Genomic DNA, 22961 nt, shown 5'->3' on the forward strand with positions numbered 1-22961 from the left:
TTTTGCATGAAGTGGCCAAAGTACTGGAGTTTCAGTTTTAGCATCATTCCTTCCAAAGAAATCCCAGGGCTGATCTCCTTCAGAATGGACTGGTTGGATCTCCTTGCAGTCCAAGGGACTCTCAAGAGTCTTCTCCAACACCACAGTTCAAAAGCATCAATTCTTCAGTGCTCAGCTTTCTTCACAGTCCAACTCTCACATCCATACATGACTACTGGAAAAACCATAGCCTTGACTAGATGGACCTTTGTTGGCAAAGTAATGTCTCTGCTTTTGAATATGCAAAGTAATAGTAGGTTATAAAAATGAAAATTAAAGGAGTAATAGAGGACTTAAAAATTTGAAAAAAAAATTTTTATTAAACTTAAAGAATGATAATAGTAAAAATATATCTAGGACTTTCTCTGGTGTTGTTGTGGACTGTATGGGGGTCAGTTCATTTTCAGATAGTTCTTGATATGGCTTTTACTTCTCAAGATCTATGGGCCCCTTCCTATGTAGTCAGTGCTAACTACAGGGTTTTAATCTATTGCACCTGTCACTTCCAAGGCGGTTCCCTCTATTAGTTTTAGCTTCTATCTCTGGTCTCTTCAGTGTCTAATTTCTGCCCTGACACAAGGGGGTGGTGGTGGACACATTTTTAGGCTCACTTGTTCAGTTGTGCTGTGGGGAGGGAGGAACACCGCAAACAAGTAACAGTGGCATGTGCTCGCAGTGTCTTGGCCACACTGGGTTTGCCCCCACTCACCGCATGTGTGCTTTCCCTGTCTACACTGCTTAGGCTTTAGTCTGCTCTGCTGGGAACTGTCTGGGGCCAGCCCTGGGTGGTATGCAGATCCCAGGTCTAAGCTGCTCAGGTTCAGACTCTTGGGTACTCCACAAAGGCGCAGACTCGGTTGGGCCTGCGTTTTGTGCCCTTCCCAGGTCCAAGCAGCTCAGGTGACCAGGTGCTTGGAGAGCACGGTCTCTGTGACTTATCACCTCCCTTATCCCTGCTGATTGGTTTTCTGGGTGTACAAATGGCACACCTTCCTTGGTGTGCTGTGTGTCTCTTCTGGGGAGCCGATCTCTAGCTAGGACCCTCCCAGCAGATGTTTACCATCCAGAATCCCAAGAAGCCTTGGTTACTAATGAAGCCTGCTTGCAGTTTCGTAGATGATGCCTCTCTAGGGCCGCAATTGCCCCCTTCTGGCTCTGGCTACCCTCGCCTGCCTGTCTCCATTGGGGGATGGGCTGGTCTGCAGCCGGTTAGCTCTGCTCAGTCCTTTGTTCTGTGAGCTGGCCTGGCGATATCTTAGGTTAGGGCTTTTCGTGGGATAGCTATCCCACAGTCTGGTTTGCTATCTCAAGTTAGTTCCCTCAGTTTGCCCTTGGGGCACTCAGGCCCGGTCCTTACTCTAAGCAATGCAGCCCGCACCTCACTGCCCAGCACCGATTACTAGTGGCAGATGCAGGCTTCTGTGCTGCCTCTCAACTGGGAGTTACCGCTGGGCATGTAATCTGTGGGTTTTAATTATTTATTTATTTTTCCTCCCAGTTATGTTGCCCTCTGAGGTTCCAAGGCTCGGCAGTCAGAGTGTTTTCTGATTTCACAGATCAGATCAGATCAGTTGCTCAGTCGTTTCTGACTCTTTGCGACCCCATGAATCACAGCACGCCAGGCCTCCCTGTCCATCACCAACTCCTGGAGTTCACTCAGACTCACGTCCATCGAGTCAGTGATGCCATCCAGCCATCTCATCCTCTGTCGTCCCCTTCTCCTCTTGCCCCCAATCCCTCCCAGCATCAGAGTCTTTTCCAATGAGTCAACTTTTCCCATGAGGTGGCCAAAGTACTGGAGTTTCAGCTTTAGCATCATTCCTTCCAAAGAAATCCCAGGGCTGATCTCCTTCAGAATGGACTGGTTGGATCTCCTTGCAGTCCAAGGGACTCTCAAGAGTCTTCTCCAACACCACAGTTCAAAAGCATCAATTCTTCGGCACTCAGTGTCTAATTCAACTCTCACATTCATACATGACCACAGGAAAAGCCTTGACTAGATGAACCTTTGTTGGCAAAGTAATGTCTCTGCTTTTCAATATGCTATCTAGGTTGGTCATAACTTTCCTTCCAAGGAGTAAGCGTCTTTTAATTTCATGGCTGCAGTCACCATCTGCAGTGATTTTGGAGCACAGAAAAATAAAGTCTGACACTATTTCCACTGTTTCCCCATCTATTTCCCATGAAGTGGTGGGACCGGATGCCATGATCTTCATTTTCTGAATGTTGAGCTTTAAGCCACCTTTTTCGCTCTCCACTTTCACTTTCATCAAGAGGCTTTTTAGCTCCACTTTCACTTTCTGCCATAAGGGTAGTGTCATCTGCATATCTGAGATTATTGATATTTCTCCTGGCAATCTTGATTCCAGCTTGTGTTTCTTCCAGTCCAGCGTTTCTCATGATGCACTCTGCATAGAAGTTAAATAAACAGGGTGACAATATACAGCCTTGACGAACTCCTTTTCCTATTTGGAACAAGTCTGTTGTTCCATGTCCAGTTCTAACTTCTGCTTCCTGACCTGCATACAAATTTCTCAAGAGGCAGATCAGCTGGTCTGGTATGCCCATCTCTTTCAGAATTTTCCACAGTTTATTGTGATCCACACAGTCAAAGGCTTTGGCATAGTCAATAAAGCAGAAATAGATGCTTTTCTGGAACTCTCTTGCCTTTTCCATGATCCAGTGGATGTTGGCAATTTGATCTCTGGTTCCTCTGCCTTTTCTAAAACCAGCTTGAACATCAGGAAGTTCACGGTTCACATATTGCTTCTCTCTTTTTTAAGACTCCCTTCCCGAGATGGATCTCTGTCCCAACCTCTTTTGTCACCCTTTTAATCTTTTATACTTTTTCCTACCTCCTTCTGAGGACAATGGGCTGCTTTTCTGGGTGCCTGATATCCTCTGCCAGCATTGAGAAGTTGTTTTGTGGAATTTCTCTGCGTTCAAATGTTCTTTTGATGAATTTGTTGGGGAGAAAGTGGTCTCCCCATCCTATTCCTCTGCCATCTTCAGAGTGTGCTTGTGTTTGTTTTTAATTTCATTTTCCTACATCTTCATGTTTATGATGGTGTGGGTTGAAAATTTGTTCTGTCACTCAGTCGTGTCTGACTCTGCAACCCCATGGACTGCAGCAAGTCAGGCTTCCCTGTCCTTCACCATCTCCCAGCGATTGCTCAAACTCATGTCCGTTGAGTTGGTGGTACCATCTAATCATCTTATCCTCTGTTATCCCCTTCTTTTCCTGCCTTCGATCTTCCTCACCATCAGTCTTTAAAAATTACATGTGCTGGCAAGACAGCTAAAACTAATGTAAAACTTAAGACAACACAGACTTTAAAAGACAACCCAGTGTCTTTTATTTCCTATTTCCTATACTTCTCCATCCAACTGTTACAGCAAACAAAGGAGGTGTGAGAGGGTGGTCACATCCCAGGTCTCAGGGACATCCTTGGGCACATCCCAAGTGTGTGTTCTAGCTTCATACAGAAAAGAATTCAAGAGTGAGCTATGGTAAAACAAAAAAGGGTTTATTCAGGGAGACATACACCTCATAGACAGACAGTGGGCCATCTCAGCTGGCAAGAGGTACCAGAGGGCAGGGTTGTCAGTTCCTTATAGGGTGGATAATTCCATAGGTTAATGAGTGGAAGGAGTATTTCAGTTATCTTAGGGGCAGAGACTGCCATGAATTGGGGCCAATGTTTACTCTTTGACCTTCATGGTCACCCTTGGAACTGCCATGGTGCCTGCGGGTGTGTCATTTACCAGATGATGTATTACAATGAGTGTATACTGTGGCTCAAGTTCCAATGGAAGTTGACTTTAGGATGGACTGGTTGGATCTCCTTGAAGTCCAAGGGACTCTCAGGAGTCTTCTCCAACACCACACTTCAAAAGCATCAATTCTTCGGTGCTCAGCTTTCTTCACAGTCCAACTCTCACATCCATACATGACCACTGAATAAACCATAGCCTTGACTAGATGGACCTTTGTTGGCAAAGTAATGTCTCTGCTTTTGAAAATGCTATCTAGGTTGGCCATAACTTTCCTTCCAAGGAGTAAGAGTCTTTTAATTTCATGGCTGCAATCACCATCTGCAGTGATTTTGGATCCCAAAAAATTAAAGTTTGACACTGTTTCCATTGTTTCCCCATCTATTTCCCATGAAGTGATGAGGCCAGATGCCATGATCTTCGTTTTCTGAATGTTGAGCTTTAAGCCAACTTTTTCACTCAGGAGTGTGTAGATGGTACTTAAATGCCATTGGATTTCCTCACATGGATAATTCTCACTCAAGGGATTTCTCCTCATGTGACTTGGCTTGTAGTGGGACTCCATGGAGGGAACTCCACTTGGTTGCCTCTGCTCAGGTACTCTTCTGAGTCCCCTGACTCAGATAAGGCCATTTTTTATGTTTGTGGATTGGCTTGGATTTTGCTACTTTGAGAATGCAGGTCCCACATGTAGGTGGTCCTGAGCCAAGATTCCAATTATATGATTCCAGCCTGGGAAGACTAACTCTCTCTTCTTGCTGAGAACCTGGGAGAGTGCAAGGACACTCAGATTCTTGTTTGTGGATGACAGTTAAGTCCTGGCTCCAGCTCCAGGTTCTCATTAAATGCCAGGCCTGTGGGCTTTTATTATTATTATTATTTGCATTTTATTTATTTTTTTAAATTTTATTTTATTTTTAAACTTTACAATATTGTATTAGTTTTGCAAAAATATGGAACGCTTCACGAATTTGCATGTCATCCTTGCGCAGGGGCCATGCTAATCTTCTCTGTTCCAATTTTAGTATATGTGCTGCCGAAGTGAGCACCTGTGGGCTTTTAAACACCAGCTTCTACAGCCCATCTCTGGTCCTCTTGAAGGCCACGTAACCTTAGCTACTGCTCTATTTCCAACACCTAGGGAATTCCCTCTTCCTGTCTTTTTTTTAAAAATGGTATTATTTATTTACTTTTGGCCTTAGGGGCACACATGATCTTGCATTGTGGCTTTGGGCTTTTCTCTAGTTGAGGAGAGCGGGCTTAGTTGTCCTGTGGCATGTGGGATCCTAGCTCCTTGACCAGGGATTGAACCCAGGTCCTCTGCATTGGAAGGCGAATTCTTAACCACTGGCACACCAGGGAATTCCCTTTTTCTTGCCTTTGAGACATGTATTCTTAAACTATTTGAATACCCAAATATTGTAAATAAATTCTGTCTAGCATTACTATGTTTTAGGCATGGGAGGGAGTATTTTAGAATGTGCTTCATCAATCATCTTGACCTAAAACTTTAATAGAAGTTATTTTTAGTAAAATACATTTTTTATGTTAATTTTGTAAATTTATCTTTACTCATTCTTTTATTTTTCTGGCAGATTCAAGATATTTCTTTGTCTTGCTTTTAGATGTATAATCATATGATATGTAAATAATGACAGCTTTATTTATTAATTACATGTTTAAATTCCATCCTTTTCTAATTGCACTGGCAGGAAGTTCTAGAGCAATATCCAATAATAATGGTGCTATCAGACCCCCTCTTGTATCTGACTTTGTTAGACATGCCTTTAGTGTTTTAGCATTAAACACATTCCAGCTTTGGTGTTTGGAGAAGGAAATGGCAACCTACTCCAGTGTTCTTGCCTGGAGAATCCCATGGACAGAGGAGCCTGGTAGGCAGTTTTGGTTCTGAGAAATGTTTTCCTTATGATAAGGGAACACCCCTACATTTTCATTTTATTAAGAGGTTTATAAGAAATGTGGGGAGGAGTTTTATGAAATGCATTTTCAACATTCCTAAAGGCAATCAGATCATTCTTGTCTTTTGACCTATTGAAAATTAGTTTCTACTGTTAAATTTCCTAATATGGAACCATCCTTAATTTCTTGATTCATGAAATGAACCTCACTTGGTCTTGGTGTGTTACTCTTTTAATGTATTTCTGGCTTCATTTGAGATATGTATATATATATAATTTATATGTGGAGATATACATTTTAAAACTTTTCTTTTTCATTTCTATTTAGAAGCAAAAGTAGTTTGTAGCTTTTTTCAAAATTAGGTTATTAGATTAAAGATTTACCAATTTTAAATAAGGAATTAAGATATTTCCCATATGTCTCTGCTCTTGAATAGTTGAAACAGCACCAGAAGTATCTGTTTGTTCAGTATTTGAAAGATTCACAGGAAATCATCTGGGATGAGGGTTTTTGAGAAGAATTTTCTTAATTTCTTCTATGTCATTAATTTCTTTAGGTTTTCCATGTCTTTCTAATCTAATTTTGGTAAGATATATTTTCATAGAAGAGCATCAATTTTATTTGTTTCCAATAAACTAATTATAATAGCACATAATAGTCTCACATGTATCTATCCTTCCTCTGTATATGGGACAAGTCTCTCTTTGGCATAATTTTGTATTGTTGTGCTTTTTCCTCTTGTTTCTTTCTTCTGTGTTGTGAGGTTCCAACATCCACATTTTTCAGCAATCCAGATTTTAAAATTACAAAGTTATGGCTTTTAGAGTTGTGTTTTTGTTTTCTTGATCATTAATTTCTGCTCTTAGCTTACTGTCTCCTTATTCTGCCTTTTAGAGATTTATTTGACTTTTTCTAACTTCTTGAAATAGTAATAGGTGAATCTTGTATGCTTTGTTTTTATTTTTTGCTTTGGTTTCACCAAGGGTCATGCAGGACCTTAGTTCTCCAACCAGGGGTCAAACTCATGAACCCTCCTTTGGAAGCACAGGGTTTTAACCACTGGACTGCCAGGGCATTCCCCTTCATGTATTTTTTTTCCCTTAATGGCAGTAATATAACTAGGTTTTTCTGTGAAGTACCTTCTGTTGAACTTCCAGGCTATTACACTCACTGGATATAGCCTTTGGGATTTATTATATGTTTATTACATTTATTATAAGCACTTCTCAAGAGACTTTGGTACCTTAAACCCAAGGGATGAGATAAGAACACTCAGTGAGATTTGAATATGCAGAAATTGGACATGAAAATATTGTAATAACTGAGAAAAAATTGTAAGAAATTCTCAGATGTAGGGAAAGTTTAGGGGTATTGTCTAGGTGGAAGGTATGGCAATAGGCAGGTAGCAGACATTTGGAGGGCCTTCCCTGGTGGCTCAGCAGTAAAGAAGCTGCTTGCAATGCAAGGGCTGCTGGAGAAACAGGTTGGATCCCTGGGGTGAGAAGATCCCCTGGAGGAGGCCATCAGAAACCCACTCCAGTATTCTGGCCTGGAGAATGCCATGGATAGAAGAGCCTGATGAGCTACAGTTTTCAGAGTTGCAAAGAGTTGCACACGACTGAAGCAACTTAGCACACATGTAGACATTTGGAAGCCAGACCAACTGGATCTTGAATCCAAGGCTAAAGTTGACGGATTTCTGTAGGCTGAGGGAGGTCCTTGATGGTGGGCTTTTTAAGAGTAGAATGCTGCAAACTCAGAACGGATTGTGGAAGATGCTAGGACTAGGGTGCCAGATGCAGTAGACAGGGCAGGATGCCAGGGACGCCTGCATGATCAGAAATCAAGGCAGCTGGCATGAATGGATGAACGGGGCTCAGAAGATCAGGGCAGAGAAGCAGGATTGAAGTGGTATGCATGAAAGTAATCACAGAAGTCTTTAGTGTTCTAAGGGAGTGGAGGGAAGAGAGGAAGAGTCAAGGATTAAACTGTATATAAAGGGATTTAAAGACAGGAGTCTGAGAAGGGGATCTGGAGGAGGAGACCATGGAGAGCAGTCATGGAAGCTGAGGGGCAGAGCTGCGCTGAGCTACAAGGAAGCGAAGCTGAACATGGGTGAAGGAGGGTGGGCTGGAGGTGAAGACACCCCTTTCTAGAGGATGCCCTCACTGCTAATACTAAACTGGTAAGGGTTAGAGAGCAGAATGGAAGCACTGGTGGGAAGTAAATTCTGAAGAGAATGGGCTCTTCACCCTTCAGATCTTTTCATTTTATTCACAATTAACAAACAAAATTAATTAGAGAATTGTTGTTGCTGTTGTTGGGACTAGGAGGTCAAACTTCACCTTACCTGTCTGGGTAGCATGTGTTCAGTGGAAGATATTAAATGATGTCTTTTGTCAAAGAGAAATAGACCTGAAAAAATAAATAAAACCAAGGAGATATCCTAGTTTTAGAAAAGATTTTCTACAAATTTATTTTAAACAGAGGTCTGTCAGAGTACTAAAATATTATTTGATTTCAAAGACTATGGATATGCTGAACTTTTCAATGATATGATGTGCAAGGGATGCCTTATAGGCCCTCAATCAATGTTAGTTATGCCCCCCAACCACCTCCCACTCCCAATACATATCTATGCAAATAAGGCCTTGTGTTTGTTCAGAGGGAGCTTCTGGGCAGATCTCCTGTTCCTGGAGGGCTGTGGAAAAGGTCCCCTGTGCAGTCTTTTGTGACTTGACTACCAGCAAATCTTCACATTGGCTGTAGTGGACTCTGTGACAAAAAAGGGAGGCCTAACCAGATTTTAGACCCCTATGAACCCCATAATTGAGTCAAGCCTATGCCATGGTCAGAGGAGAGGGAATGTGGAGGAAAAAGACCAATGGGCTTCCTATGGGGCCAGTGACAAAAAGTCAATGCCAAGAGAACAGTGTGCATATATTCAAATGACATTATTGTGTTATATGGTTATGAGAACAAAGGTCTCCCATTGCAAGATTATTTTTTAGCATCCTGATAAGCAACTGATCATGTCCGGGTCCACCAGCTTGGCACATCCCCTACTATCTCCTTTCTCAGGTGGGCCACCTGACTTGAGAGAACCGAAAGCATGTAAAACCACACAGTGTCTACAGTAACAGAATTATCCGATTCCACTCTCTGCATCAACAACAGTTGACTATTTCAGGGACCTCTTGCCCACAAGATGAAAGGTGAAACTATTGCTTATTTCTAAAAGTTTCCCAAAAAAGTGATTTAAATGATCATTCAGTTTTTCAACAGAAAATGTCAACTGACAGTATATTTCCCAAGATTCTCTGAACACTTGCTGCTTCTCTTGTGGTGATCATCAATCTTAAACTCTTATTTCATGATCCTTAACCAATCCTAATCAAGCCCTTCCTTGAAAATGCTTCTGAAACTAGACTCCAAAGCATTTTAGCCATCCCAACTTTGCCTTCTCCTCTCAAGACACTATGAAGATTCTGTCCTACTGGAAAAAAAAAAAAAAAAAAAGAACTCAGTCTTGTCTTAACAACAAACCATCCCGCTGCTCTTTGGGGGAAAGGCAGCATTTGATAATCTCATCTGACTTCTCCACCTCCCCACAAGTTCTGAAAGCCATTCAGAATTCAAACAAAGGTGATATGGGTTAGAGGTGCTTTGGTCAAGCAGGACAAAGACCTTATTCTATCTTCAACATGCATAAACCTAGGTGATCCACCTGGCCCTACATGTATATTCAATGTATTGCTGCTGGTGCTACTCCTCAGTCACTCAGTCTTGTCTGACTCTTTGCGACCCCAAGGACTGTAGCCTGCCAGGCTCCTCTGTCCATAGAATTTTCCAAGGAGGAATACTTGAGTGGGCAATTAACATAATGGTTATAAAGCCTTTTAATGAAAAGATATCATTTACTGTTGAGGTCCTTTAATGGACCGGAACCTGGTGGTCCGGAGTCTACCGATAAGAAAGTAAGGACAGAAAAAGAGGCTGATATTCCTCCGTTTATGCAGAAAGCCAATAAAGCCCCTGCACGTGGCTTGCTCTGTTCACAAAGGCCTCAGCCACCCTCTCGACGGGGTGAATGTGCAGAGCGCCTTCTCAAGAGGGTCTTAGAAGCCCAGGCAGGAAAGTGAACACAGAGGACCTCTGTGCTCCAAAGAAATAGCCTGAGAGAGAGAGAAAGAAAGCAAGACACGGGGACCAAAGCTCTGATGGAGCAAAGGTGTTTTAATCAACATGGTGTGGACATATATACTGTAGTTATTCTCAGCAAAGATAAAGATTAAAATTCCAGACTTACAAAACATAGGTGATCCATATTAAAGAGAGAGAGAGCTGTAAATAATCACTTTTACCATATGGTTCATAAAAAGGAAGAGGGTACTTATCACCATATAGAAAAACTAATGAAGGAAATGCCTGGATTCCTCGGCCCCCGGGAGAGGCTTGCCTCTCCTCTTAATACTTGAATATTCAGGAATTAATAAGGAACAGAGAATTCCTGACAGATCCAAAACAGTGCACAGGAAGCCCCCTGTTAAATGCTTCCCGAAAATTCCCCTTGTTTTATTATATTTGTAAAAAAAAAAAAAAAAGTCCTGAGCAAATGAGTTTGGTTAGTATTAACCAACCTTATAGAAAGGCGACAGTAAACAACAAATATAATTATCAAGACAATTGCCAAAGTTACAGTTCTAGACCCGATTCTGTGGGTAATACTTTGAAACCATCCTCGTGGGTCTAGCCCGGATAATTTGTTCAGCTAAAGTTTCCAAATTAGGGGAAGAAGGCAGATTTTTAGAAAAAGTTTTAAAGATTTCCTTTTGCAGTAAATGTACATTCAGAGAGGCATTATCATGTATATTTTGTAAATGAAATTTGATTTGTTCCCAGTTGTAGGCACTATGACTGAATTGAACAGGAGTAACACAAAACTGAGTAGCTTAAAGAAATAGAGGAGTTAAAACAAGTATATCAGTTCAGTTCAGTTCAGTTCAGTCGCTCAGTTGTGTCCGACTCTTTGCGACCCCATGAATCACAGCACACCAGGCCTCCCTGTCCATCACCAACCCCCGGAGTTCACTCAGACTCACGTCCATCGAGTCAGTGATGGCATCCAGCCATCTCATCCTCTGTCGTCCTCTTCTCCTCCTGCCCTCAATCCCTCCCAGCATCAGAGTCTTTTCCAGTGAGTCAACTCTTCGCATGAGGTGGCCAAAGTACTGGAGTTTCCGCTTTAGCATCATTACTTCCAAAGAAATCCCAGGGCTGATCTCCTTCACAAGTATATAGTTTGCACTTAATACAAGTTACAGAATGTAAAGTCTTATTAAATTTTAAATTTCCTATGGCTATAACAAAAGGGGGTGGGACACAGGCCTGTATAAAATATGACTGATTATAGCGAAAGAAATAGTTACTAAAACCACGACAGGTCTCTGTGAAATGTCTGGCCCAAGTTCCAAATTTTTCAGTGTTTGCAGCAAGTTTCCAAACGTCCCACTGTTCAGGCCCAATTTGTTTATAGAGAATGATTCAAAGAGGAGGAGGGGTGCCATTGTACCCTCAAGCCAGCCAAGAAGTCCTTTGTCATGGTAATATTTCATTAGTAACCATTTTTTTAGTGTTTTTTGTTTTTCCCCTAACTCTTTCCCTAAAGTTTTAGTAGTGTAAACATGGTTCACAGTAAATAACCCAAACAACGTCCGAAGGTCTTTTGGAGGCGGGACGAAAACCCAAGTTTGTTGGCTGACGTTAATGCGTAGTACTGCTGGGCCCATGCACAAGGGAAGGACTTCATAGCCTAAAGAAATGTTAATTAGTGTTCCTTCCTCCCCAAGGTGTGATGGCTCCTTCACGTTCTAGGGAGGGAGCATATGTATAGAGTCATTAATTGAAAAGATTGGTCCTCTCTCTGTCCATTCAACCATCTGTAATAGAGGAGGGTTGGGTATTTGTTGAGCTCAAGCTGGAGGGGGGGGCGGGGGTTGGGGGGATAGGGGTGGGCAGGTACAGGGCAAAAAACTGAGCATTGCCAGGAGAATGTATTCAGGACTCCGAGGCAATTCCTGTTGAGAGACCAAATTTTCAGCTCGATTAGTAAGGGTTTTTATTTGTCCCTAAGTGGGGAGATCATAGGGGTGATGCTGCCGAGGGTGGTGTTTTCTGGAGATCTTTAGAGCGGACATAGCCCATACTGGAGTTTTTTCTTCCTGGGGTTCTTGTTGTTTCATCTCCACTTTGAATGCCAAGGGCCCCTTCGGGTCGAATCTTTCGAAGAGGTTAAAAACAATTTTTTTTAAAAACAAAACTGTGTTAACAATAGTTATAGGTTTAGAAAATATCTTATGTTGGAATCTAGTAAAGTTTGCTTTAGATAAGGTAGACAGTAGTGTGTCTGTGTATACCCTCTTTTTAAAAATTTTTATTTGCAACTTTAGTGTGTGATGTGTTCTTTTGACTATATCTTGTGTCTGTGGATTATAAGGAATACCTGTAATATGTTTAATAGAAAAAGATTGTAAAAAATGTTTAAAGCATCTAGAAATACAGGCAGGGTATAACATGTTGTGTAGCCTCACCGCGAAGAGGTGTGGCCCAGATAAAAGAGGAATTTGTGTCTATACAGACATGTAGGAAAGAAAATGGAGGAAGTTCAGGGCACTGAGTTACATCCATTTGCCATAGTTCATTCAGTTGCAAACCGTGAGGATTAATACCTTGTGCGATGGGTCGAAGATTACCAGTCTACAAGTAGAGCAATTACTAATAATTTCTTTAGCCTGGCAGTATGGGATTTTCCATAGCTGGTGTAGGGAGCCAGCAATGTTATGCAACAGAGCATGCTGTTCCTCTGGAGTAGCAAAGGAAACCAGTTTATCAGCTTGTTCATTATCATAAGTCATGGGGCCCGGAAGACAAGAATGTGTTCGAATATGTGTAATAAAATGGGAGAATTACCGTTTTTAACATCAGATTGTAGTTCCAAAAAGAATTGTTGTATAATAGGTTGATTGGGATTTACGGTGGAGGTTTCTATATTTTTAAACACAAAAACAGACTATGTAGACTCAGAGACTATATTAATGGGGTAAAGTGAAAGTGAAGTTGCTAAGTCGTGTCTGACTCCTGGCGACCCCATGGACGATAGCCTACAAGAATGTAGGCAAATAACTTAAATAAGAGCATATAATTCATTTTCTTGGGCAGAATGAAATTTAGTATAAAAGACTTTATATTCCTTAACAGACCAGAATGAAGCTTAGGCGTTTTTAGTCTCATCTATAGTTTTGCCAAGACAACACACTGGTCATAGCAAACACCCTCTTCCAACAACACAAGAGAAGACTCTACACATGGACATCACCAGATGGTCAACACCGAAATCAGATTGATTATATTCTTTGCAGCCAAAGATGGAGAAGCTCTATACAGTCAGCAAAAACAAGACTGGGAGCTGACTGTGGCTCAGATTGTGAACTCCTTATTGCCAAATTCAGACTGAAATTGAAGAAAGTAGGGAAAACCACTAGACCATTCAAGTATGACCTAAATCAAATCCCTTATGATTATACAGTGGAAGTGAGAAATAGATTTAAGGGACTAGATCTGATAGATAGAGTGCCTTATGAACTATGGACAGAAGTTTGTGACATTGTACAGGAGATAGGGATCAAGAACACCCCCATGGAAAAGAAAGGCAAAAAGCAAAATGGCTGTCTGGGGAGGCCTTACACATAGCTGTGAAAAGAAGAGAAGTGAAAAGCAAAGGAGAAAAAGATATAAGCATCTGAATGCAGAGTTCCAAAGAATAGCAAGGAGAGATAAAAAAGCCTTCCTCAGTGATCAATGCAAAGAAATAGAGGAAAACAACAGAATGGAAAAGACTAGAGATCTCTTCAAGAAAATGAGAGATACTGAGGGAACATTTCATGCAAAGATGGGCTCAGTCAAGACAGAAATGGTATGAACCTAACATAAGCAGAAGATATTAAGAAGAGGTGGCAAGAATACACAGATCAGATCAGTCACTCAGTCGTGTCTGACACTTTGTGACCCCATGAATTGCAGCACGCCAGGCCTCCCTGTCCATCACCAACTCCTGGAGTTCACTCAGACTCACGTCCATCGAGTCAGTGATGCCATCCAGGCCATCTCATACTCTGTCGTCCCCTTCTCCTCTTGCCCCCAATCCCTCCCAGCATCAGAGTCTTTTCCAATGAGTCAACTCTTCACATGAGGTGGCCAAAGGACTGGAGTTTCAGCTTTAGCATCATTCCTTCCAAAGAAATCCCAGGGCTGATCTCCTTCAGAATGGACTGGTTGGATCTCCTTGCAGTCCAAGGGACTCTCAAGAGTCTTCTCCAACACCACAGTTCAAAAGCATCAATTCTTCGGTGCTCAGCCTTCTCCACAGTCCAACTCTCACATCCATACATGACCACTGGAAAAACCATAGCCTTGACTAGATGGATCTTTGTTGGCAAAGTAATGTCTCTTCTTTTGAATATGCTATCTAGGTTGGTCATAACTTTCCTTCCAAGGAGTAAGCGTCTTTTAATTTCATGGCTGCAGTCACCATCTGCAGTGATTTTGGAGCCCAGAAAAATAAAGTCTGACACTGTTTCCACTGTTTCCCCATCTATTTCCCGTGAAGTGGTGAGACCGGATGCCATGATCTTCGTTTTCTGAATGTTGAGCTTTAAGCCACCTTTTTCACTCTCCTCTTTCACTTTCATCAAGAGGCTTTTGAGTTCCTCTTGACTTTCTGCCATAAGGGTAGTGTCATCTGCATATCTGAGATTATTGATATTTCTCCTGGCAATCTTGATTCCAGCTTGTGTTTCTTCCAGTCCAGCGTTTCTCATGATGTACTCTGCATAGAAGTTAAATAAACAGGGTGACAAATATACAGCCTTGACGAACTCCTTTTCCTATTTGGAACCAGTCTGTTGTTCCATGTCCAGTTCTAACTGTTGCTTCCTGACCTGCATACAGATTTTCAAGAGGCAGATCAGGTGGTCTGGTATTTCCATCTCTTTCAGAACTGTCCACAGTTTATAGTGATCCACACAGTCAAAGGCTTTGGCATAGTCAATAAAGCAGAAATAGATTCCTTTCTGGAACTCTCTTGCTTTTTCAATGATCCAGCAGATGTTCGCAATTTGATCTCTGGTTCCTCTGCCTTTTCTAAAATCAGCTTGAACATCTGGAAGTTCACGGTTCACATATTGCTGAAGCCTGGCTTGGAGAAATTTGAGCATTACTTTACTAGCGTGTGAGATGAGTGCAATTGTGTGGTAGTTTGAGCATTCTTTTGCATTGCCTTTCTTTGGGATTGGAATGAAAACTGACCTTTCCCAGTCCTGTGGCCACTGCTGAGTTTTCCAAATTTGCTGGCATATTGAGTGCAGCACTTTCACAGCATCATCTTTCAGGATTTGGAATAGCTCAACTGGAATTCCATCACCTCCACTAGCTTTGCTTATAGTGATGCTCTCCAAGGCCCACTTGACTTCACATTCCAGGATGTCTGGCTCTAGGTCAGTGATCACACCATCGTGATTATCTGGGTCGTGAAGATCTTTTTTGTACAGTTCTTCTGTGTATTCTTGCCATCTCTTCTTAATATCTTCTGCTTCTGTTAGGTCCATACCATTTCTGTCCTTTATCGAGCTCATCTTTGCATGAAATGTTCCTTTGGTATCTCTTATTTTCTTGAAGAGATCCCTAGTCTTTCCCATTCTGTTGTTTTCCTCTATTTCTTTGCATTGATCGCTGAAGAAGGCTTTCTTATCTCTTCTTGCTATTCTTTGGAACTCTGCATTCAGATGGGAATATCTTTCCTTTTCTCCTTTGGTTTTCACTTCTCTTCTTTTCACAGCTATTTGTAAGGCCTCCCCAGACAGCCATTTTGCTTTTTTGCATTTCTTTTCTATGGGAATGGTCTTGATCCCTGTCTCCTGTACAATGTCACGAACCTCATTCCATAGTTCATCAGGCACTCTATCTATCAGATGTAGGCCCTTAAATCTATTTCTCAGTTGCACTGTATAATCATAAGGGATTTGATTTAGGTCATACCTGAATGGTCTAGTGGTTTTCCCTACTTTCTTCAATTTAAGTCTGAATTTGGCAATAAGGAGTTCATGGTCTGAGCCACAGTCAGCTCCCACTTTTGTTTTTGCTGACTGTATAGAGCTTCTCCATCTTTGGCTGCAAAGAATATAATCAATCTGATTTCGGTGAAGAGCTGTACAAAAATGATCTTCACGACCAAAATAATCACGATGGTGTGATCACTCAACTAGAGCCAGACATCCTGGAATGTGAAGTCAAATGGGCCTTAGAAAGCATCACTATGAACAAAGCTAGTGGAGGTGATGGAATTCCAGTTGAGCTGTTTCAAATCCTGAAAGATGATGCTGTGAAAGTGCTGCACTCAATATGCCAGCAAATTTGGAAAACTCAGCAGTGGCCACAGGATTGGAAAAGGTCAGTGTGCATTACAATCCCAAAGAAATGCAATGCCAAACAATGCTCAAACTACTGCACAATTGCACTCATCTCACACGCTAGTAAAGTAATGCTCAAATTTCTCCAAGCAGGCTTCAGCAATATGTGAACCGTGAACTTCCAGATGTTCAAGCTGGTTTTAGAAAAGGCAGAGGAACAAGAGATCAAATTGTGAACATCCACTGGGTCATCGAAAAAGCAAGAGAGTTCCAGAAAGGAATCTATTTCTGCTTTATTGACTATGCCAAAGCCTTTGACTGTGTGGATCACAGTAAACTGTGGGCAATTCTGAAAGAGATGGGAATACCAGAGCACCTGACCTGCCTCTTGAGAAACCTGTATGCAGGTCAGGAAGCAACAGTTAGAACTGGACATGGAACAACAGACTGGTTCCAAATAGGAAAAGGAGTTCATCAAGGCTGTATACTGTCACCTTGCTTGTTTAACTTATATGCAGAGTACATCATGAGAAACGCTGGGCTGGAAAAAGCACAAGCTGGAATCAAGATTGCCGGGAGATATATCAATAACCTCAGATATGCAGATGACACCACCCTTATGGCAGAAAGTGAAGAGAAACTAAAAAACCTCTTAATGAAAGTGAAAGAGGAGAGTGAAAAAGTTTGCTTAAAGCTCAACATTCAGAAAACGAAGATCATGGCATCTGGTCCCATCGCTTCATTGGAAATAGCTGGGGAAACAGTGGAAATAGAGTCAGACTCTATTTTTTTGGGCTCCCAAATCACTGCAATTGGTGATTGCAGCCATGATATTAAGAGACGCTTACTCCTTGGAAGGAAAGTTATGACCAACCTAGATAGCATATTGAAAAGCAGAGACATTACTTTGCCAACAAAGGTCCATCTAGTCAAGGCTATGGTTTTTCCAGTGGTCATGTATGGATGTGAGAGTTGGACTGTGAAGAAAGCTGAGCACTGAAAAATTGATGCTTTTGAACTGTGGTGTTGGAGAAGACTCTTGAGAGTCCCTTGGACTGCAAGAAGAATCAACCAGTCCAGCCTAAAATCACATCCATTAGAACTTGAGCCACAGTATACCCTCATTGTATACATCATCTGGTACATTATTACTATTACTCAGTCAGTTGTGTCTGACTCTTCACGACGCCATGGACTATAGCCCACAAGGCTCCTCTGTCCATGGGACTCTCCAGGCAAGAATACTGGAGTGGGTTGCTATTTCCTTCTCTGGGGGATCTTTTGACCCAGAGATCGAACACCGGTCTCCCGCACTGCAGGCAGATTCTTTACCATCTGGGCCACTAGGGAAGCCCAGATTATTCTATTAAAAATATAATTATTTTTAATAGAGTTTATCTAAAAGTTTTTCTCTCATTTACATATATATGTGTGTGTGTGTGTATATATATATATATATATATATATATATATAAATATAAAGAGTTACCTTTTTGTTGACAAATTAATTTACCTTAAACCTAGGCATAATAAAAGTATTATATAATGTTGATGACTTAAGACATGTCCTAATTAGATTAGCAAACAATTATATTAAATTATGTTTATACTTAAATAAACATTATATTTAATATTAAATACTTTTTGGTTTACATGAATTTGAATTTAAATAGAGCTCATTAACCACATATTATCTAAAAACAAAGCTGGTATATTGATGGCAGCACCGCTGGATGTTGAGGGTTTGAGGAAAAATATTGGAATTTGCCCCAGATTTTTGATGAAGGGGACCTGGGGGGTCCCCATTTGGAGTTTCTCGGAATAGGTTTCCTTTTAATGTCAAAAATAGATTTACAGTCTTTGGCCCAATATATTCCTCTACGGCAGCGAGGGCAGATTTTTGGAGGTTTTTTATTTTTATTTTTTTCTTTTTCTTTTTTTTTTAAGCTTTCTTAGGGCAGTCCCTTTAAAAATGGTTCTTATTTCCATGTATAAAGCATCCTTCATTTCCCTTTCTTAAGGGAGCAACCATTGTTTCAGCTACCATTTGCATCTTTTGAGTTTCTAATCCTAGATTGCGACAAGCCTTCAAATAATCAATAATAGTCCCTGTCTCACGAATTGGAGCTATAGCTTTTCGACATTCCTGATTTGCATTTTCATAAGCAAGTAATTTCTCCAGTTGCCTTTTGGCTTCTTCTCCAATTACAGTATGGGAAATAGCAGTTTGTAATCTAGCTAAAAAACCAGCATACATTTCCCTAAGTTCCTGAACAGTAAATAAGTGATGAAGTAAAATAGAAAAGTGATGGGGCTTTCCAGCCATTTTACCCATGTCTTAGTACTTACTGGCCTTAATAGGCCCTGGGGTCACTCCATCGGAATCTGCCTACGTGTACCAAGCTCCTGTTCTGGGCGCCACTTGTTGAGGTCCTTTAATGGATCGGAACCTGGTGGTCCAGAGTCGACGATAAGAAAGTAAAGTAGAGAAAAAGAGGCTGATATTCCTTGGTTTATGCAGAAAGCCAATAAAGCCCCTGCATTGGACTTGCTTTGTTCATGAAGGCCTCAGGCGCCCTCTCAACGGGGTGAAGGTGCAGAGCACCTTCTCGAGAGGGTCTTAGAAGCCCAGGCAGGAAAGTGAACACAGAGGACCTCTGTGCTCCAAAGAAATAGCCTGAGAGAGAGAGAGAGAGAAAGAAAGCAAGACACGGGGACCAAAGCTCTGATGGAGCAAAGGTGTTTTAATCAACATGGTGTGGGCATATATATTGTAGTTATTCTCAGCAAAGATAAAGATTAAAATTCCAGACTTACAAAACATAGGCGATCCATATTAAAGAGAGAGAGAGTTGCAAATAATCACTTTTACCATATGGTTCATAAAAAGGAAGAGGGTACTTGTCACAGTATAGAAAAACTAAAGAAGGAAATGCCTAGATTCCTCAGCCCTGGGAGAGGCTTGCCTCTCCTCTTAATACCTGAATATTCAGGAATTAATAAGGAACAGAGAATTCCTGACAGATCCAAAACAGTACACAGGAAGCCCCCTGTTAAATGCTTCCTGACAATTTACTAGGAGACATACAGAAAATAAAATTCATTGTGCTCTAAAATTATGCAAGGGACATAATTCGTCATTTAAAAAAAATAATGTTCTAATAACAGCTATGGTGTTTCAGTGGTATATTAGGTGTTATTCTTCTTCCCTTTGTTATCCCCAAACTGGGTTCATTTCTTGATGGATGTCAACCGAACCAGTCATAAGGAGAAGGAAGTGTTTGTTACTTGCAGTAAGTAAGGAGACCATTGGCGATCTTTCCCAAAGCAATGTCTCCAGGAACAGCAAAATTGGGGAAGTTTTAAGCTGAAAGGGTATATGCATACTCATTAAGGGACTTGAGCAGAAGAGAAGTTAGCAGAGAATTTGGGCAAAGGTTGACGGAGTCCCAAGCTCTAGTAGATTGAAGTCACAAAATTCAAGAAAGGTCAACATCATCATCCCTTTATTGTGGTACTTCAGTCACTAAGTCATACCTGACTCTTTGTAACACCAAGGACTGTAGCATGCCAGGCTTCCTGCCATTCGCCCTCTTCTGGAGCTTGCTCAAACTCATGTCCATTGAGTCAGTGATGCCATCCAACCATCTTATTCTCTGTTGATCCCCTTGTCCACCTGTCCTCAGTCTTTCAAGTATCAGGGTCTTTTCCAAAGAGTCGGCTCTTCACATGAGATGGCCAAAGTATTGGAGCTTCAGCTTCATTATCAGGCCTACGATTGATTTGTTTGATCTCCTTTCTGTCCAGGGGACTTTCAAGAGTCATCATCCCTTAGGTTTCTGTTGATCTAATGATTGAGTGCTGGAGAAGGGGTCAAAATTCTGCAATAAACTTCAAGAAAGTGCTTTATGCTAATCTATATCATTGAAACAGAATTGGAAATCTTTTTTCAATTTGCCCTTTTGTCAAGAGGGAAAATGGCAGGAAGCCTGGCCTGCTACAGTCCTTGTAGTCACAAAGAGTCAGGTATGACTTAGTGACTGAAGTATCACAATAAAGGGATGATGATGTTGACCTTTCCTGAATTTTGTGACTTCAATTAGCAAACAACTAATTTGCTATATTTTCTATTGTTCTTTCTCTTGTTTGATAACAGTAATATTATTCTCTTATGAACATTATTACTAAGGCCTGTTCAAGGGTGAGCTTTATGGCCAGGCTTAGATCATAAAATAGCTTATGGCCTAAAATGGCTTTCCTACATTAAAAGGGTTTACCTGACTCTTTTCCTCTGAAGACCATCTAGCCTATCTGCCTCCATTTCATCAGATAAACCTTCGGAGCCTCCTCCATTCATTTTCTATAGGTTCCCAGAGCATACAGTATACAGCATACAGTTCTTATTTATAAAACTCACAAATCCTTCTTTAATGCCTGGCTTTCCCACTAAGGGGCTTCCCCTGTGGCTCAGATGGTAAAGAATCTGCCTGCAAAGTGGGAGACCCAGCTTTGATCCCTGGGTTCAAAAGATGCCCTGGAAAAGGGGATCTTGCCTGGAGAATTCCAGGGACAGAGAAGCCTGGCAGGTTACAGTCCATGGTGTCACAAAAGTTGGACACGACTGAGTGACCAACACTTTCACTACATTTTCCCGCTAAGACCATAAACTATATGAAGTCAAGGAGTGTCTCTTAGTGTAATGAAGATATTCATACCTTTGGTATTCAGTTAGCAACTTCTGTTGTTACAATGAAAACAAAGATGGACATTACAGCCCAGCCTTTGCTGATTGACTAGGGAGATTAGTACATAAAAAGTTTAAACATCGGCATATGCCACAGAAAAGTTAACAGTTAAATAGAAAATCAAAATAGCAGATTTTAATAAGATTTCTAAGCCCCAGTCATACTGAAGAATCAGGAATTCTCTGTATGAGTCAAGTTTCTCTTCTCTGTGTTTTTCCAGGCTGCCTTATCAACCTGGAAGCCCTTCTTGCTGTCTTGCTCCAGCTAACTCCTAGGACCCTTCAAGGCTTAGTGTGGATATCACCTCCTTTAAGACTTCCTCATATGCAGTGTCATGCTGGATGAATCACAAGCTGAAATCAAGATTGCTAGGAGAAATATCAACAATCTCGGATATGCAGATGATACCACCTTAACAGGAGAAATTGAAGCGGAACCAAAGAGCCTCTTGTTGAAGGTGAAAGAGGAGAGTGAAAAAACTGTCTTTAACTTAACTTAAAATTTAACATTCAAAAAACGAAGATCATGACATTCAGTACCATCACTTCATATCAAATAAAAAGGGAAAAAATGAAAACAATGACAGATTTCATTTTCTTGGGTTCCAAAATCACTGTGGACAGTGATTTCAGCCACAAAATTAAAAGATGCTTTCTCCTTCAGAGGAAAGCTATGACCAACCTAGACAGTGTGTTAAAAAGCAGAGACATCACTTTGGTGTCAAAGATTGGTATAGTCAAAGGTATGGTTTTTCCAGTAGTCATGTATGGAGGAGAGAGTTGGACCATAAAGAAGGCTGAGTGCCAAAGAATGGATGTTTTTGAATTGTGGTGCTAAAGAAGACTCTTGAGAGTTCCTTGGACAGCAAGGAAATCAAACTACTCAATCCTAAATGAAATCAACCCTGAATATTCATTGGAAGGGCTGATACTGAAGCTGAAACTCCAGTACTTTGGCCACCTGATTTAAAGAGCTGGCTCAACAGAAAAATCCTGATGCTGAGGAAGATTCAGGGCAGAAGAGAGCAACAGAGAATGAGATGGTTGGATGGTATCACCGACTCCATGGACATGAATTAGAACAAACTCCAGGAAACAGTGAAGGACAGGGAAGCCTGACGTGCTGCAGCCTATGGGGTCTCAGAGCTGGGCATGACTGAGTGACTGAACAAGAACAACCAAGTTTTGACTCACCAGACTATGCACCTTTGCATGGAGCAATTAAATTCTGAGAATGGATGCAAACCATTTAACGACTGTCAGAACCACAGATGCCTTCTGCTCTCTTCATACCCTGTCTGTAAAGACAAGGACACTATGTGGGTAAGGATTTAGTCCCTATAGTGTTCATATTTCTTTAAAAATCTGGAAGTAGTTGGGAATGTAAAATGGTACAGCTGCTATGTCAAACAGCACCAGGCTTCCTTAACTTTTTTTTTTTTTTTTTAATGCAAGTACTGTATGATCCAACAACCTCACTCCTAGGTAGATATCCAAAAGAATTCATAGCAATATCTCAAAGAGGTATTTGCACTGTAAATTTCCACAGTGGCTCAGGCAGTAAAGGATCTACCTGCAATGCAGGAGACCCAGGTTCAATCCCTGAGTTGGGACGATCCCCTGGAGAAGGGAATGGCAACCCACATAGTATTCTTGCCTAGAGAATCCCATGGACAAAGGAGCCTGGCAGGATACAATCCACAGGGTAGCAAAGAGTCAGACATGACTGAGCAACAAAACGTGCACACATTTATTGCAACCTTATTTGCAACAGCCAAGAGACATAAAAAACCCTAATGTTCAGACAGATGGATAAAGAATGTGTGGTATATTAGTTCAATTATATATATATATTTTTTTTTTTAAAGAAGAGTATTATTGTATTTATACTGACAACCTTCAAGGTCAAAAATATAACTATCTCTCTGAGTCTACACATGCTTCAACTACACACAAAAACAAAGAAGTTAAGGAACTTTCTGTTTCCCTGAATGTTTCAAGCCTGTGGAACTGGGCTGTGG

The 22961-nt window shown here is 41.2% G+C and overlaps 1 non-coding gene across 1 annotated transcript; it reads right to left on the minus strand.

The window, feature by feature from the left end:
- Positions 1-4760: 4760 nt before the first annotated feature.
- On the minus strand, positions 4761-4862 carry LOC133245400 (U6 spliceosomal RNA). The gene has a single exon (XR_009735665.1). It is a non-coding gene; the product is annotated as a U6 spliceosomal RNA (small nuclear RNA).
- Between the last annotated feature and the right edge of the window lie 18099 nt (positions 4863-22961).

Source organism: Bos javanicus, chromosome 3 (genome assembly GCF_032452875.1).
Source record: "Bos javanicus breed banteng chromosome 3, ARS-OSU_banteng_1.0, whole genome shotgun sequence".
Classification (NCBI taxonomy): domain Eukaryota; kingdom Metazoa; phylum Chordata; class Mammalia; order Artiodactyla; family Bovidae; genus Bos; species Bos javanicus.